At 42.6% G+C, this 16,400-nt stretch overlaps 1 protein-coding gene across 2 annotated transcripts in view; it reads right to left on the bottom strand.

Moving 5' to 3' along the window:
- The window catches only part of KCNH1 (potassium voltage-gated channel, subfamily H (eag-related), member 1), a 676,883-nt gene that overhangs the window by 467,052 nt on the left and 193,431 nt on the right, over positions 1–16,400 (bottom strand). The window lies entirely within an intron of this gene.

The raw sequence follows: 16,400 nt of genomic DNA, 5'->3' as shown, positions 1-16,400 counted from the left end.
GACAACAAGCGATGCAAGGTCTCTGTGTGGTGCAAATTGTTTGCTCTCAGCTACAAACCAAATGGCTGGCAGTTCAAATTCACCCAGAGTCACTTCAAAAGAAGTCTGGTGGTCTACTGAAATATCAGCCACTGAAAACCTTATGAATACAGTTCTACTCTGAAGCTGACTATAGGGCAACTAATAACATCAAATACGCTATGTGCTTCATGTTTGCTCACTGATTCCCTCACACCACTAAAATGCAAATGCCAAGCAGTACCCCTCCACTTACAACATTATTGTCAGACTCTCAAAGATTATTAGTTGAATAAATGAATACATAGTATGCACCTGCAATTAATGGTTTACAAAGCTCCTACATGAATATTATCCTACTTGGTTTTCATAAAATAACTGGAAATGACTTAGAGGAATCATGTCAGGAAGGTTGGGGTTTATAGCTCCTAGTTACGAGTTGGTCTGCTAACCTCAAGTTTAGCAGTTCGAAAATACCAGCAGTTCTGCCAGAGAGATGAGGATTTCTGCTCCCGTAAAGGTTTACAGTCTCAGAAACCCTGTGCAGGTTTCTAAGAATCAAAACCGACTCCATGGCACATCACCACCACCAGTCCTGGTGTGGTGCTGTATCATAAGCTGGGTCAGTAGTTCAAACCCATCAGCTGCTCCTCGGACACACTGAGTCTGAATCAACTCCAGGACAGTTAACAACAACTGGCCCAGAATATGATCCTGGTGACACGAGGTTCGTTGTATCTCTCCCAGGGCAATGGTGGTGGTGGTGTGCCCTGACTCACGTTGTTGTTAGTAAGTGAAGTGCCATTGAGTTGATTCCGACTCATAATGACCCTGTAAAGTGTTTTCGAGGAGCGACTGGTGGGTTTGAACAGTCAACCTTGTGGTTTAAATTGACCTTGTGCTCCAACTCATAATGACCCTGTATAGGGTTTCAGAGGCTGTAAATCTTTACGGGAGCAGAAAGTCTCATCTTTCTCCTGCGGAATGACTGATAGATTTGAACTGCTGACAAGAGCTCTTTCAAGGAGGCAAAAGGGTCAGAAAGCACTCCCAGTATCCAGTGTGGGTTGTACAATAAGCAAGGTACACATGAACTTATATATGCTTCCTTACTCATCAGCAGTGGACAATTTCACATTTTACCACGTCAAAAATTCTCCTTCTAGGTATGGCTGGCGTCTGTCTCTCTCCAACCCCATAGCATCTTCCTACAGATTCAAAGCTTCTTTTCAAATCTACAATCTCTGGTGGGAATGAAGTACCCACAAGCCAGGAAAGCATGGGCTTATTTGTGCTTACTTATTAATCTCTACTGAACCGGTTCACAAGTTTTTCACCATATCAAAGATGTGGTGAAACCCATGTGAAATTCTTCACTACAGGATAATAAGTAAGCACAAGTAAACCTGTGCTTACCTTGTTTATTGAGTAATCTGACCTTGTTGGGTGCACAATCAGCCTGCATCCTTCCTAGTGAAAGCCTGCAGGCAAGTCTGTTTCAGAAATGGAAATCCTTTCTCATTTGCTTCACTCTGAAACTAAAACCAGAATCCCTGTTTGCAAAGCAAGCAGTCACTGAGACACTCTTGGTTTTGGAAAACTCCAGTATTACTCATCCCACTTCAGATGCAGAAATATCCTCTGCTGTCTTCTCTGGGGGCCTCAACAACACCCTCAAAACAGCTCCTCACCATAAACAAGAGTGCATCATGTCCCCAAATTCCTGTTTTAGTCTCTACCTTGATAGTTCTCACCCATTTGTCCAGGTTGCATCCATTTTCAATAAAACACAGCTCAACGACCCCTCTTCTACAAAGCCTGGTCTGCATCTACCTCTTCCCTGCTCCTACCCTGCTCTAGGAATCCTGGTGTGGCAGCTTAGTACTCAGGACTACAAGGTCGGCAGTTCAAGGCACTCCTTGGAAACCTTATTCAAGTTCAGTATGAGTCAGAATCGACAGCACTTAACAACATCAACAACAAGCCTGCTCTAGAATTAATCTCGTCTCACTGAATCCCCACAGCATGTTGTACCACTGTGATTATAGTCATTGTGCTCTACTCTTTAATGAGCTTTTTCCTGTCTATCTTGATCTCCTACATTGAAGTCAATACACTACATGTGCAGCTACCACCAGTCTGTCAGCAGAGGCTTGTATGTTGCTATGATGCTGAACAGGCTTTAGTGGAACTTCCAAACTCAGACCAACTTGGAGGAAAGGCCTGGAAATCTGCTTCCAAAAATATGCGAATGTAAGCCCCTTTGGATCACAAAGGTCTGATCCACAACTGATCCTGGGAATGATGCAGGACTGGGCAGCACTTCAGTCCACTGTGTGGAGTTCTCATGAGTCAGGGGCTAATCACAATTGCATACAGGAGGACTTCAAAAAGGTCGTGGAACAGTATGAGGAGACCCGGGGACTCTTGGGCCTAGAGAGTCAGTGGCATGGCACAGAGGACTAGAGTGGAGAGTGAAGCTACCAGCCAATAGGAAGAGAGGGCATATGCACAAGAACACGCACACTTGCAGATGGTACCCACTTGACCTGGCTTAGATAACTGGATGATCAGAGCTCAACCAGGAGAAGAAAGAAGAGGAAAAAAAAGAGTAATCTGATACAATTTGATGACCTTGACCTACACCTATGGATGCAGTAACTCAAAAGAGGGAACAAATCCTTACAGCAAGAATCATTCCCACCCCCTCCACACACAGAGTAGACAGAGATGGGCAACTTGGGCATTGGATACCCAAAATGGGGCCGGGGGGGGGGGTACTACAAAGGCAAGAAGTGACAAGCTTTCAAGAGGGGACCTAGAGCCAGGGGGCATGGAGGAAGGCAGTATCTTCAGTGAGTACTATCCAATCTGTCTAGGCGGAGCTGATGAAATGAAACACAGAAGGGTCACTTGTGACACAATAGTGAATAATTGTTATCAGGACTGATTGTGAGGGTTGGAAATGTAAAGGTAGACGTTTTATAGCAAGGAAGGGAGTGATTTACTCTCCAGTCTAGGAGCGGAGGTCTCTAGGACCATCAACGGAGAAGAGCCGAGAGCAGGACCGTACCCAGAGAAGCAGCGAGGCCCGAGATAGAGGCAGAGATGATGACGTGGAGTGATGAAGTGGCTGGGGACTTTGGATCCAGAGAGGGGGGGGGAGTGTAGGGGGCGGGTTTGTAGGGTTGATGATGCAGGGAGGGGATTGGAACCATGGTAATGAAACGATATATGATAGAATGAATGTAAAACTAAAGTTCTCTCATGTAAACTATCATATAATTCACAATAAAACATTAAAAAAAAAAAAGGTCATGGAACATCCCATTGTCTTTTAATTCCATTTTCCACGACCTTTTTTAAGCCCCCTCATATATGAACTCTTCCTGAGCAAGAGACCATGCTCAATCACCTTAGCCTGCGCCCAACATCCAGGAGTTCCTAGCATATAGCAGGCATTCAGTAATTGATTCCTGAATGAGTGGCCAAACACATGATCAACTACTGCAAGTTACATTACAAGCTATTGCTAGTGCCCTACCCTTATCTTCAGGCCTGGATAACAGCCAGCCATCCATGCTCTCTAACAGAATCTGACCTATACAATTCTATCATCTTACACTATTTGTTTATCAAATTACCCCTCTGCTCAAAAGTCCATTTGTTGGTATTATAAACAGCCTCTTTGAGAGTATAATACTCCAAATAGTATCAAGAGTATTTAAAAGGTTCATACCCTTTAACCCAATAATCCTCTCACTGAGTGTTAATGGATAGGGAAAATGAAAAACTCTAGAAGACAAATAACCCGTTCCAGAAACCTGGATGTTAACTTTGGTTTGATTCCTCCTTCCCTTTCATCCTTCAAATACAGGCAATCTTCAGGCTTTATGAAGTTTGCCTCCTGTTTGTTTCTGGAACCAGTCCACCTTTCTCCTTCCACACAGACACGATCTTTTCTCACCTAGGTTTCTGTGCTTGTTGCCTTTGACTGGAGCCTGGAGTCCAGATGTTATTGCTGTTGTTCCTGTTAACTGCCATCAAACTGACCCAAACTCACGGCAACTCCTTGCACAATAGGAGAAAATTACTTTCCAGCCATGTGTCATCCCCATATTGATTGCAGTTCAGATTGCTGTAATTCAAAGGGTTTTCCTTGGCTGATTTTCTGAAGTAGATTGGCAGGTCTTTCTTCCTAATCCATCTCATTCTGGAAGCTCCACTGAAACCTGCTCAGTACCACAGCCCACATGCAAGCTTCCACCGATGGATGGCTGGGGGCTGCACATGACGCGTATTAGACACCAATGGAACTCAGGAGGGTGAGAATTCTGCACTGATCAAGCTTATGCCCCCAAACTTATCATTAACTGCTATATTCTCCAACTGCAACTAGAGTTTGTTTCTAAAAGGCAATTCTGATCATCTATTCCTCTTCTGCTCACATCTCTTCAGTACTAGTGTGATGGTCTACAGTCCAGAGTGGGGCACACCAGGCCCCTACCTGCTTCTCGTGCCTTCTTTCTACCACGGTCTCACACACTTACACTCAAGCAACCCTGAGCAACCTGAAGTCCTCAGGTGTGCCATGCTGTCTGGCCTCCTGTGCTTCACAACAGTCTGGTTCCCTTGCCTGAAATGATGTCTCCTTCCATTGTCCTCCCTCCTTTCATCTTTTCACTTGGCTAACTCCCTATCTACCCTTCATTTTAAAATGCCTCCCTCACCCCCCCCCCCCCAGTCACAGTGGAGTTCTTTGATGCTCCCAAGTATTCATTTCTGTTGTGGCCCGCTTTCTTGACTACTGCTCACAAGACTGTTAGCTTCTTGACGGCAGGGACTCCAACTATTTCAGCCCCTGTGCCTGCATTAACAAATACTCCACAAACATTTGTTAAATGACTTTGCAAATGAGATTGGCTTCTGAAAAAGCAGTATCCGAATAAGGGTGAAACCACCTGCCCTGGGGTTATTTCCCTTCTTAAAGCTCAATACCCCACTCATGTCATTGGATCTCCACAGCTGAAAATATTTAAATAAATCTAAATTCTTCCATATAAAATGAAGACAATAAGTCATATACAACTAAATGATGTTTGCTGAAATATTATTGGTAAAAGGAAAGAACTGGAAATATACTAGATATGTAACAATACCAGAAAAACAAACAAATGTTGCCATCAAGTGAAATCAACATGGAGACCACATGTGTTACAGAGTAGAACTGCTCCACAGGGCTTTCTAGGCTATAATATTTGATAGGCACAGATCACCAGACCTCTCTCTTGTGGTATTTGCTCAGTGGGTTTGAAGCACCAACCCTTAGATTAGTGTTGTTGTTGCTAAGTGCTATTAAGTCAGTTCCAATTTATAGAATTCTGTATAGGGTTCTGAGGTGTGGCTGGTGGGTTTGAACCACTGACTTTGAGGTTCAAACTAACTTTGTGCTCCAGTGCTTATCCTACAGTGCCACACTAGGACCACTGTTGTTAAGTGCAGTCAAGTCGGTTCCAACTCATAGCAACCCTGTATAGGGTTTCTGAGGAGCAGCTGGTGGATTTGAACTGCTGACCTTGTGGTTTGAATTCCGGTGCTCATTCTACAGCGCCACAATTTGCACCCCCTAATGACCTGGTGTGGTGTTATAGGATCAGCACTGACAACAAGGTCTTTTGAACTGCAAGGCGGTGATTCAAACTCACCCGCTACTCCTCAGAAACCCTATACAGGGTCACTATGAGGTGGGCCCGACTCAACGGCACTTAACAACAACAATGATCTATATACAGCAATACAGGAACCATTCATTTAAAAGTAAGTATATATTACTAAAGAGATTATGTAGTTATCAGCAGATACTATACTAACATAAAATGTATGTTAGTAAGGAGTTTGTGTGACCCTTAGCAAATTATTTGCTAATTATGACAATTCCATGAAATGGGATCAATCCCTTGTATCACATGGGTTGTTACAACAGAAATCATAGAAATAGTGTGTTTTACATTACAAATCACTATACAAATATGATCTCATTCAAATTCTAATGAAGATGACTGTTATAGAAAAATGATTGTAATGCAAAGTAAGAAAAGCTGTATACAAATATGTAAACTACTATGTAAATTATATGTATAGTAGACAAAGACAGGAAGAAAATAGGCAGAAGTGAAAAATTGTTGGGTTAGGAGAAGTGTTGACACTTTTTCTATAAAGGGCTAGATAGTAAGTACTTTAGGCTTTGCAGGCCATGTGGTCTCCATGGAAACTACTCAACTCCACTGTTGTAGCACAAACGCAGCCATACACACTATGGCAGCTAAGGGGCTATTCCAATAAAACTTTATATATAGACACTGGGATTTGAATTTCATATTAGTTTTTCATGCCTCAAAATATGCTTTCCTTCTTTGATTTTCTTCAACCACATAAAAATGTAAAAACTATTCTCAGCAAACGGGGCATACAAAAACAGGTGGTGGGAAGAAGAGGCGAGAACGACCCCTGGATCGACCAGAGCCCACGTGTACCCGCATCCAGTGCCTGTGCCCCACCGCTGAAGCCACCATGCCCAAGAGAAAGGCTGAAGGGGATGCTAAGGGAGATAAATCCAAGGTGAAGGATGAACCTCAGAGGAGATCCGCAAAGTTATCTGCTAAACCTGTTCCTCCAAAGCCAGAACCTAAGCCTAAAAAGGCTCCTGCAAAGAAGGGAGAGAAGGTACCCAAAGGGGAAAGCTGATGCTGGCAAGGATGGAAATAACCCTGCAGAAAATGGAGATGCCAAAACAGACCAGGCACAGAAAGCTGAAGGGGATGGGGATGCCAAGTGAAGTGTGTGCATTTTTGATAACTGTGTACTTCTGGTGACCGTACAGTTTGAAATACTATTTTTTATCAAGGTTTAATAAAAATGCAGAATTTTGTTTTACTTTTTTTTTTTTTTTAAGCTATGTTGTTAGCACACAAAACACTTCATTGTTTTTTGGGGAAAGGGGCAAATGTCACTAATACAGTGTCTCCAAAGCTGGATTGATATGGAAGCAAATACCTTTCCCATCTAGTTTTGAGAGACTCCTCTTGGTTCCCAGGAGGAGGATTCCCTGACATTTAGCCACCTTGGTGCACAAATGCCGTGTGGTGTGGGAAAAGTACAATTTGTTTTTACATCTTCATATCCTCTTCGTCCTCTCTGCCTTCAGGATAGACTTGACTCCTATAAACCCAGAGACCTGTTGGGACCTGACCTCAGAAAACTGCTTATTCATGTGTCAGGCAATCTGGACGTTCCAGTGGTGCCAACTCAGTGGCACCCCTCAAAAGAGCAGCGGTTCCTTTGTTTAGATTGTGGGTCTTTAGATTGGTCATTCTGCCTCTTTCATTTCATTTTCTGAAAGTCAGGGTCGGCTCATGATAAACTGTTAAACAATATGCTAAATGTGAAATTTCAACCCTCACTCTAAACAGGGAAACCTGTTCAGACCATCAGATGAAGGCTTTCTGATTTTGGTAGTCCATCAAAGAAGGGAGTTTGAAAGTTGTTGTACACTGTTAACAATTGGCTGCCCATGTCCTGCCTGAATACCATGATTGTTTATGAAAAGTATCTTGAATAAAGCTGGATATAGTTTGGCTTGGGGAAAAAAAAAACCAAAAACAGATGGTGGGTTGGACTTGGCCTTCAGGTTATATATAAATTGCTGACTCCTAGTTGAGGGTGATGTGATATGAATAATTTACTTTTGTTATCATTTTTTTAATATTGTATTATTTCTATGTTTTAAAGAAAATGATAATACAGGCCCCAAAGACAATGTTCTGCCTCCTATTTTGATGAGTAGGGGATCTTAAAAGCTCATGAGCAGCCATGTAAGGTGCAACTGTTGGTCTTTCCCTGTGAAGAGGAAAGAAGAGTGATGAAAAATTTTGAAGATGCTTGGAATTAATTAGTACAGTGGTCTAATGGAACACATGACCATCAATCTCTACAGCTCTGAGATCAGAAGAACTAGATGGTACCCAGCTACAACTACCAACTGTTCTGAAAGGGATCACATCAGAAGATCCCCGATAGAGTGGGCAAAAATGTAGAACAAAACTTAAAATTATTAAAACAAACAAACAAACAAACAAACAAACAACAACAACAAAAAAAAAACACCAAAAAAAACAGGCTTACTGGTCAGAAAGAGAATGGAGGAACCTGAGAACCTGAGACTGTGGTTCTTGGCCAGCCTTCAGATCAGGAACTGACTCACTCTTACGGCTCAATTTTCAGTCTAGCAGTATATAGGTATCTAGCAGGGACAACAACACTAGCGAAAAAGGCTCACCGTGGAACGGTCAACCAGTCAAGATCAAAAGGACAACATTTACCTAAGGACAAAATTCAGAAGGCTTGGTAAAGAGCGGGTAATGGAAATAAGAACCACAGGGAGGAAGTGGGATCACTGTTGTTACATTGAAGAGGTTGTAATCATTAAGATGAAACGAAGGGTATGATATGATAAATGCATGATTTGATAAATGTAAAACTGATCTGCTCTGAAAAACTTCACTCAACTCAATAAATAGTTTCAAAAGAACAAAAGGAGATAACCATGAATCCCTTGTACTCTGTCAGTAGCCATTCAAAACTGATCAAGCAGATTCAGACATGTGTCATCTAGACCTCACTTTCTCTATGAACTCATCTCTTATGTATGATGTCATCACAGCCCAGAAGTCTAGACTCCCTTCTGCCCACTATAGAACTTGCTGGCTTCCTCAGCTTTGGCATTTCAAGTTCCCTTCTAGTGTCTTGACCCTGACAAACTGAATCTTACCACTTCCTCCAAGACCAAATGCTACACCTGCCTTTCCCAAGGAGTCTTCCCTATATGATTTCAACCCAAATAGAACACCCCCTTTTATTTGGTAAGAAATTTGAATAGAGAATTAAAAAGAAATTGTTCCAAGTTCTTACATTCTAATGTGTTTTCTCTCTCCCAACAAGATAGCAAGATCAAGGACAGGACCTATGCCCTCTGCTACTTTTTCACCTCCCACAGTTCTTCCTAGAGGGCTATATAAGCACACTGCCATTCAGTCTAGTCCTACTCATAGCAACCCTATGTAGGGTTTCTGAAAATGTAAATCTTTATGGGAGCAGACAGACTCATCTTTCTCCTGAGAAGTAGCTGGTGGGTTTGAACCACAGACTTAGTAGCCCAACACCTAACCCAAAGCACCACCAGCGCTTCTTAGAAAGCTATATAAACAACTCAAACAAACAGTTGCTGCCCATCCAGTTGAATCGGACTCACGGCAATCCCATGTGTATCAAGGTCTCTTTGAGTAGATTTGAACTGCCAGCCTGTTGGTTACTAGGCTAGTGTTTAACTATTTGTGCTATCCAGGTACTCATGTATATACAACAAACTGAACAATTTCAATCCAAAAGTCAATCCAATTCATAGTGGCCCTACAGACAGGGTAGAACTGCTCCATAGGCTTTCTAAAGCTGTAATCTTTAAGGAAGCTAACTGTCACTCTTTCCTCTCAGAGAAAGAGTTCCTTGTACACACAGCAGGACTTTGTAAATGCTAGTGAATAACTGGTAAGACAAGAACCCCATCAATGAGAAGGGTGCCCTAGCAGATGGCACAGGCTTCTGTCTCTGATTTTAGTAATGATCATCAGTGTTCTCTGCAGAACCGTCAGGATTAGCCATATCACCAATTGTAATTGTTCATCTGGCAATTATTTTGGCACATTCTAAGCTGCTGAAAAGGTAATTATATTCTGTGCACAGAATCACTCACTCAGATTACAGGCCTAAGGAACAACATTATGAGATAACATTATACAAAGATGCTATGAATCAATCTGCCTGGTGTAGGGAAAATTTTGAAAAGAATGGCAACCCAACCGTGAGAAAACCTGCTTTAATCAAACTAGGATTTCAAACTCATTCTTTCCCATTGAGTCACGCCAATGAGATGAAACCAGAATGAACCTGAATTTGTACAATGTGGGTGAACCAGAATAATAACTGGAATGGGAAAAATTATGGGTTGATACCTTGCTGCAAACTTAATCTCCCTCTTAGAAAACAAGGATAAAAGGAGCATGTGGGTTGCATAGCAACCAGATCTCTTAAATGACAGAGTGTCCAATCAAAGATGGTGTCCAACTTTGAATGTGTGTTGCTCTCCATAGTTCTACAAAACCTCAGTCTTTCACATCGGCTTCTGACAGTGCTCACTACGCCTCCCCCGAGTGTCCCATTCCAGGGCTTTGACCTATCATTTTCCCTATTCCAGTTACCGTTGCACTTCACTCAAATCTTAAAAATTGGAGTACATTTCAACTTTGCTGCATCGGTTATGACTGAACTGGTTTGAACAGATTCAAAGCCCTGAATTGAATGCTATTCTTTCTTCTGAAACCAGGCGTCATGAGAAGACTATTAAGCTACTCAGAAACAAGGAGAACAGAAACAAAAGCAAGATATATACACATGAGACGAGCTTCTGGAGTGCTAGGTAGAGTTGCTGTCTAGTGTCTAGTATCCTGCTGTCCACCCCCCACCCAGGGCGCCACCTACAGCTCAGGCAGGCAGAGGAGTGAGCTGCAAGCTGACAGCTGCTATTTCCACACTTCTCACAGGCTCAGAGGAGGCCTGGAGTGGCACTGTAGGATCAGCGCTGGACTGCAAACCACAAGGTTGGCAGTTCAAACCCACCAGCTGCTCTTCGGAAACCCTATACAGGGTTGCTATGACTCATTGACACTTAACAATAACAACAACACAGGTTCAGATGTCTCAAGGGCAAGCCATGAATAAGTGGCCCATGATGCCACCTGTTCCTTGTAATATGCACCCACTTATTGAGACTAAGAACTCATATTGAGAGCCAACTACATGCCAGGCACTTTAGATTCATCATCTCTTCTATTTTCACAATAACTTTGAGGTGAATACTGTTACATTCATTTTAATAGATATCAAAACAGCTGACAAACCCTGGTTTGAGAAATCCAGCCCAAATGAGTATACTCAATGTGACAGGCACTGCATTGTCCATGTTATACAAATCAGACATACACTCTCCCTTTATGGAGCTAGTGGGAGAAACAAGAAATAACAAATAAAATTTTAAAAAGATAATATAGGGTGTAGGATAAGCACTGAACTTAAAATCACAAGGTTGCAGTTCAAGCCCACCAGCCATTCCATGGGAGAAAGATGAGACTTTCTGTTTCCACAAAGACATACAGCCTCAGAAACCCTATGTATACAGGGTCATTGTGAGTTGGAACCCACTCAGCATTTAAAAGTAACAACTTAAAAATGTTTAAAGGGCGATAAAGCAAAAGCAAACACCTTGCTGCTGAGTAGATTATGATGTGTAGTAATTCTGTTTGTTGTTGTTAGGTGCCATTGCATCAGTTCCAACTCCTAGTGACTCTGCACAGGATTTCAGAGGAGCAGCTGGTGGGTTTGAACCACTGGCCTTCTGGTTTGCAGTCCAGTGCTTATCCTACAGCGCCACACTAGGCATTTTACCAACCAAAAGGACAGAGAAGAACTGCCCTATAGGATTTTCAAGGCTGTAAATCTTTATATAAGTTTACTGTCCTATCTTTCTCCTCAAGATTGCCTGGTAAATTCCAGCTCCTTACCTTTCTGTTAAGGAGCTCTGGTAGCGGAGTGGTTATGAATCGGGCTGTGAACCACAAGGTCAGCAATTCGAAACTGCCAGCGGTTCCGCGGGAGAAAGATGAGGCTATAGCGTAGTGGTTACGAATCGGGCTGCAAACCACAAGGTCAGCAGTTCAAAACTACCAGCCACTCCGCGGGAGAAAGATGAAGCTTTCTGCTCCCGTAAAGATTTACAGCCTTGGAAACCCTGTACAGGGTCGCTATGGGTCGGAACCGACTCGACGGCACTTAACAACAATAACATCTGTTCTCGTAAAGATTTACATCCTCGGAAACCCTGTTCAGGGTCGCTGTGGGTCGGAACCGACTCGACAGCACTTAATAACAACAACCTTTCTGTTAGCAGCCTAGCTCTTTAACTATCAGGGCTCCTTAAAGTGCTAGAAAGGTCAGAAATAGACTAAATGAGTAAAGCAACATTTTTAGTGAAAAGGAGATGAAAAGAATCTCTGAAGATGCCAACAACACACCCAGGTGAGGAATACAGAACTTCCACTAGGGGCAGACCCACTTTATACAGATCTGTCATGTGAAAAAGGAAGTCTACGTGCTCCTGGCGGCAGTGGTGGTTATGTGCCGTGGAGTCAGTTCCGACTCATAGCGACCCTGTACAAAGTTTCTGAGGCTGTACATCTTTACGGTAGCAGAACGCCTCTTCTTTCTCCTGCGGAACAGCTGGCAGTTTCGACCGTAAAGTTCGCAGGCCAATTCGCAACCACTACACTACCAGAGGAAACGCGGAAACACACATTTGGTGGGGGAAGCTGTCATCGAGTTAATTTCATCAGTAACAGAATAGACTCAGTATTTCCAAGCCTGCAAATCTTTAAGGAAGCAGACTGCCATGAATGACTAGTGAGTTTGAACCACCAACCTTACTGTTTGCAGCCCAACGCTTAGCTCACTATGTCTCCAGGTCTTCTTAAAATACACATGTTGTTGTTGTTAAATGCCACTCTTAGCGACCCTGGAGTGGCTGGGGAGTTTGAACCGCCAACCTTGAGGTTCAAACAGCCCTTGTAGTCCAGGGCATTAACCCGTAGCACCACATAAAAACTCCAAAATGTACAAGGTATTTGTGGTGATGTGCTGTGTTTCAACTCATAGTTACCCTGTATAGGGTTTCCGAGGCCATACATCTATCTTTACTGGAGCAGAAAGCCTCATCTTTCTCCCTCAGAACCACTGGTAGTTTCAAACTGCTGACCTTGAGATTAGCAACTTGTAAAAATTACACTACCAAAATGCACATAGGGCTTGTAAATCGGGGGGGGGGGGAGGGGGGAAAAGATGAGGCGTTCTGCTCCCGTAAAGATTTACAGCCTCAGAAACCCTGTACAGAGTCGCTATGAGTCGAAACCGACTCCATGGCACACAGCCACCACCACCAGAGACCACATTCAGGAACAACATATATTAGCCTGTGCTAATATATGCCAATGAGAATGTTTTGGTGCTTTAAGAGCATTTGAACCTACCATACATCTTATTTATGTAACTGAACAGAGTTGTGTGCTGGTGCTAATGGGTACTATAACATCTGCTAATGCTTTATTGAGTTTAGTTTACAGAGCTGCCCTGCAGAAACTGTTTCTTTTCAGATTTTCCACTGGTCATGATGTTAAAGGTTAACAAGATAAACTATCCTCAGACATTAAAAAACTGTATGGGTATTGGAATAAAAATGTAGATTATGCTTTTTCTATAATGGTGCAATTTTATTAAAATATCAAAGCATTATTGTAGTTTAAATGATTGTATATTCCTGAGTGCTTTTGTGTACATCAGAAAAACAAAACAGAGGAATAAAAACAAATGCTGTTGAATTATGATGCATGGAGGGGATTGTAATCATTGTAATGAAACAAAATGTGATACGATGAGTGAAAAACGGATGTTCTCCCAACAACAAAAGCTTTAAAAAAAAATAGTAGTCAGAATCAGAAGAACTTCCTTGAGGTTTTAAAAAAAAGTTCTGATTTTGTTATTTTAATAGTTGTTTTGCAAAGCAAATTTGAATTGGAAATTCATTTACCACAATCTGATATGGTAATAGCTTATTTTATAAATAAATTTTTTTTAAAAGCATTATTGTAACTACTGAAATTACATATAAAAAGAGATATGCTAGTCAGGGTAATGTCAAAAGCAACAGACCCACTCAGTACAAGCAGGATAACTCCTGACAGAGCTTGGGCTGCTTCCCCTGTGCCCTCTTAATTAAAGTCAGCTAGAGAAAAGGAGCTCTGGTAGCGTAGTGGTTACGAATCTGGCTGCGAACCTTAAGGTCAGCAGTTCGAAACTACCAGCCGCTCCGCGGGAGAAAGATGAGGCTTTCTACTCCCGTAAAGATTTACACCCTTGGAAACCCTGTACAGGGTCGCTATGGGTCGGAACCGACTCGACGGCACTTCACAACAACAACAACAGAGACAAGGAGCTCTGGCAGCCTAGTGGTTAGGAATCGGGCTTCGAACCTCAGGGTCAGCAGTTCGAAACTACCAGCTGTTCCGTGGGAGAAAGATGAGGCGTTCTGCTCCCGTAAAGATTTACAGCCTCAGAAACCCTGTACAGGGTCGCTATGAGTCGAAACCGACTCCATGGCACACAGCCACCACCACCAGAGACCACATTCTGGAGTCCTGGTATTGATAGCATGGAACTATCAACCTAAGCAAAATGGAGTCAGTTTAGTCATTGGTGGTGTGCCATGGAGATGGTTTCGACTCATAGTGACCCTGCATAGGGTTTCCAAGGCTGTAAATCTTTTCTTCTTTCTCCCGCAGAGCAACTGGTAGTTTTGAACTGCTCACCTTGAAGTTAGCAGGCCGACTCATAACAACTACACTACCAGAGCTCCTTGGTTTAGTCATTGGTGGTTATGTGCCGTGGAGTCAGTTCCAACTCATAGCGACCTTGTACAAGGTTTCCGAGGCTATTACTCTTCACGGGAGCAGAAAGCCTCATCTTTCTCCCAGCCACCGAACAGCTGGTAGTTTCAAACTGCTGACCTTAAGGTTCGCAGCCCAATTCGTAACCACTACGCTAGCAGAGCTCCTTTCTTGATAAATGAAGACCCTGCAAATGGGGAAGTTAGCTTAAAAATTAGTTGAGATGACCTCATGGTCCTAGAAGGCGAACAGGATGTGCTTGAGCCCACCCAGATAGTCATCTCAGGAACTAATAAACAGCTTGGATCCTTAAAGGTGGAATGTTTGAGAAAGATTATTGCCTGATTGTTTCCTTTTCCCCAAAGCTAGAATGTTTGAAGAAGTTCATTGCTTTATTGTTTCTTTTTCCAAAAAATGAAGATTAAGAGTACATCCAAATGTAACTTAGACTATATAATGTGCCCACTCTTCCTAACGGACAGGACGGTCTTGAGAAGCTATTCTCACCGTCCTCCAGACTGCTGGCTTTCTAATAACAAAGCTTGGATTGGATTTCTCCCACATCTCTGTGACTGACAACACGACAAGCAGCAAACCCTAGTTTCCATTTGGCAACAGTGTGGCACTCTAGGATAAGCACTTGACCTCAAGGTCAGATTGAACCACAAGGTTGGCGGTTCAAACTCACCAGCTGCTCTTTGGAAACCCTAGACAGGGTCGCTATGAGTCAGAACCGACATGACAGCACTTAACAATAACAACAATAGACCATATCCTAGTATTGTAGGATATGCATTGGACCACAAGGTCTGAGGTTTAAACGCACCAGCTGCTCCTCGAAAACCCTATACAGAGTCTTTATGAGTAGGAACCAACACAAGGACACTCACAATAATAACAACATACGATACAAAGGAACCATAGTGTGGCACTGTAGAATAAGCACTGGACTGCTAACCACAAGGACCAAGGTTCAAACCCACCAGCCACTCTGCGGGAGAAAGATGACGGCTATCCACATAAAGATTTACAGCTTCAGAAACCCTACAAAGGGTTGCTATGAGTCGGAAGCAACTCAATGGCATTAACATATACCAAGCAAAAAGCTCTACTGGAGCTGTGGAATGAGCATTGGGCTGCTAACTGAAAGGTTGCAGTTGAAATCCACAGCCACTCCTCAGTAGAACGATGAGACTGTCTACACCTGCAAACATTTAGTCTCAGAATCCTAAGGAGCAGTTCTGCTCTGTCATATAGGATCACTATGAGTTGGAATTGACTCGATGAAAGCGGGGTTGGTTTTAGTTCCTTTATCATATGGAGTCCTGAAGTGGTGCAAACAGTTCATGTGCTCAGCTGATAACTACAAGGTTGAAAGTTTGATTCCACCTAGAGACAGATGCTTCAGAAAAAAAGGCCTGGCAAGCAACTGCCCCAAAAATCATCCACTTAAAACCAAATGGAGCACAGTTCTACTCTACACCTCCATATCTGTTTTAGGTTTTTTTGGAAAAAAATTATTTTTTATTATTGGTAATTTTGAAGTGTAACTTTACAATTCACTATTGGTAATAACACATACATTTTAAAGATTATGATCAGATTTGGGGACAGTTTGACCCATCTCTGATTTTAAGTAAATGAAAGAAAGATGAGGCTTTCTGCTACTGTAAAGATTTACAGCCTAGGAAACCCTATGCAGGGTCGCTATGGATGGAATCTACTCGACGGCACTTAACAACAAGTTCTAAATCACAACTATGTAATATCAACTCTTTCATA

Source organism: Chrysochloris asiatica, unplaced genomic scaffold, assembly GCF_000296735.1.
Source record: "Chrysochloris asiatica unplaced genomic scaffold, ChrAsi1.0 scaffold00009, whole genome shotgun sequence".
NCBI classification, from domain to species: domain Eukaryota; kingdom Metazoa; phylum Chordata; class Mammalia; order Afrosoricida; family Chrysochloridae; genus Chrysochloris; species Chrysochloris asiatica.
This window is presented reverse-complemented; position numbering and strand designations above follow the sequence as displayed.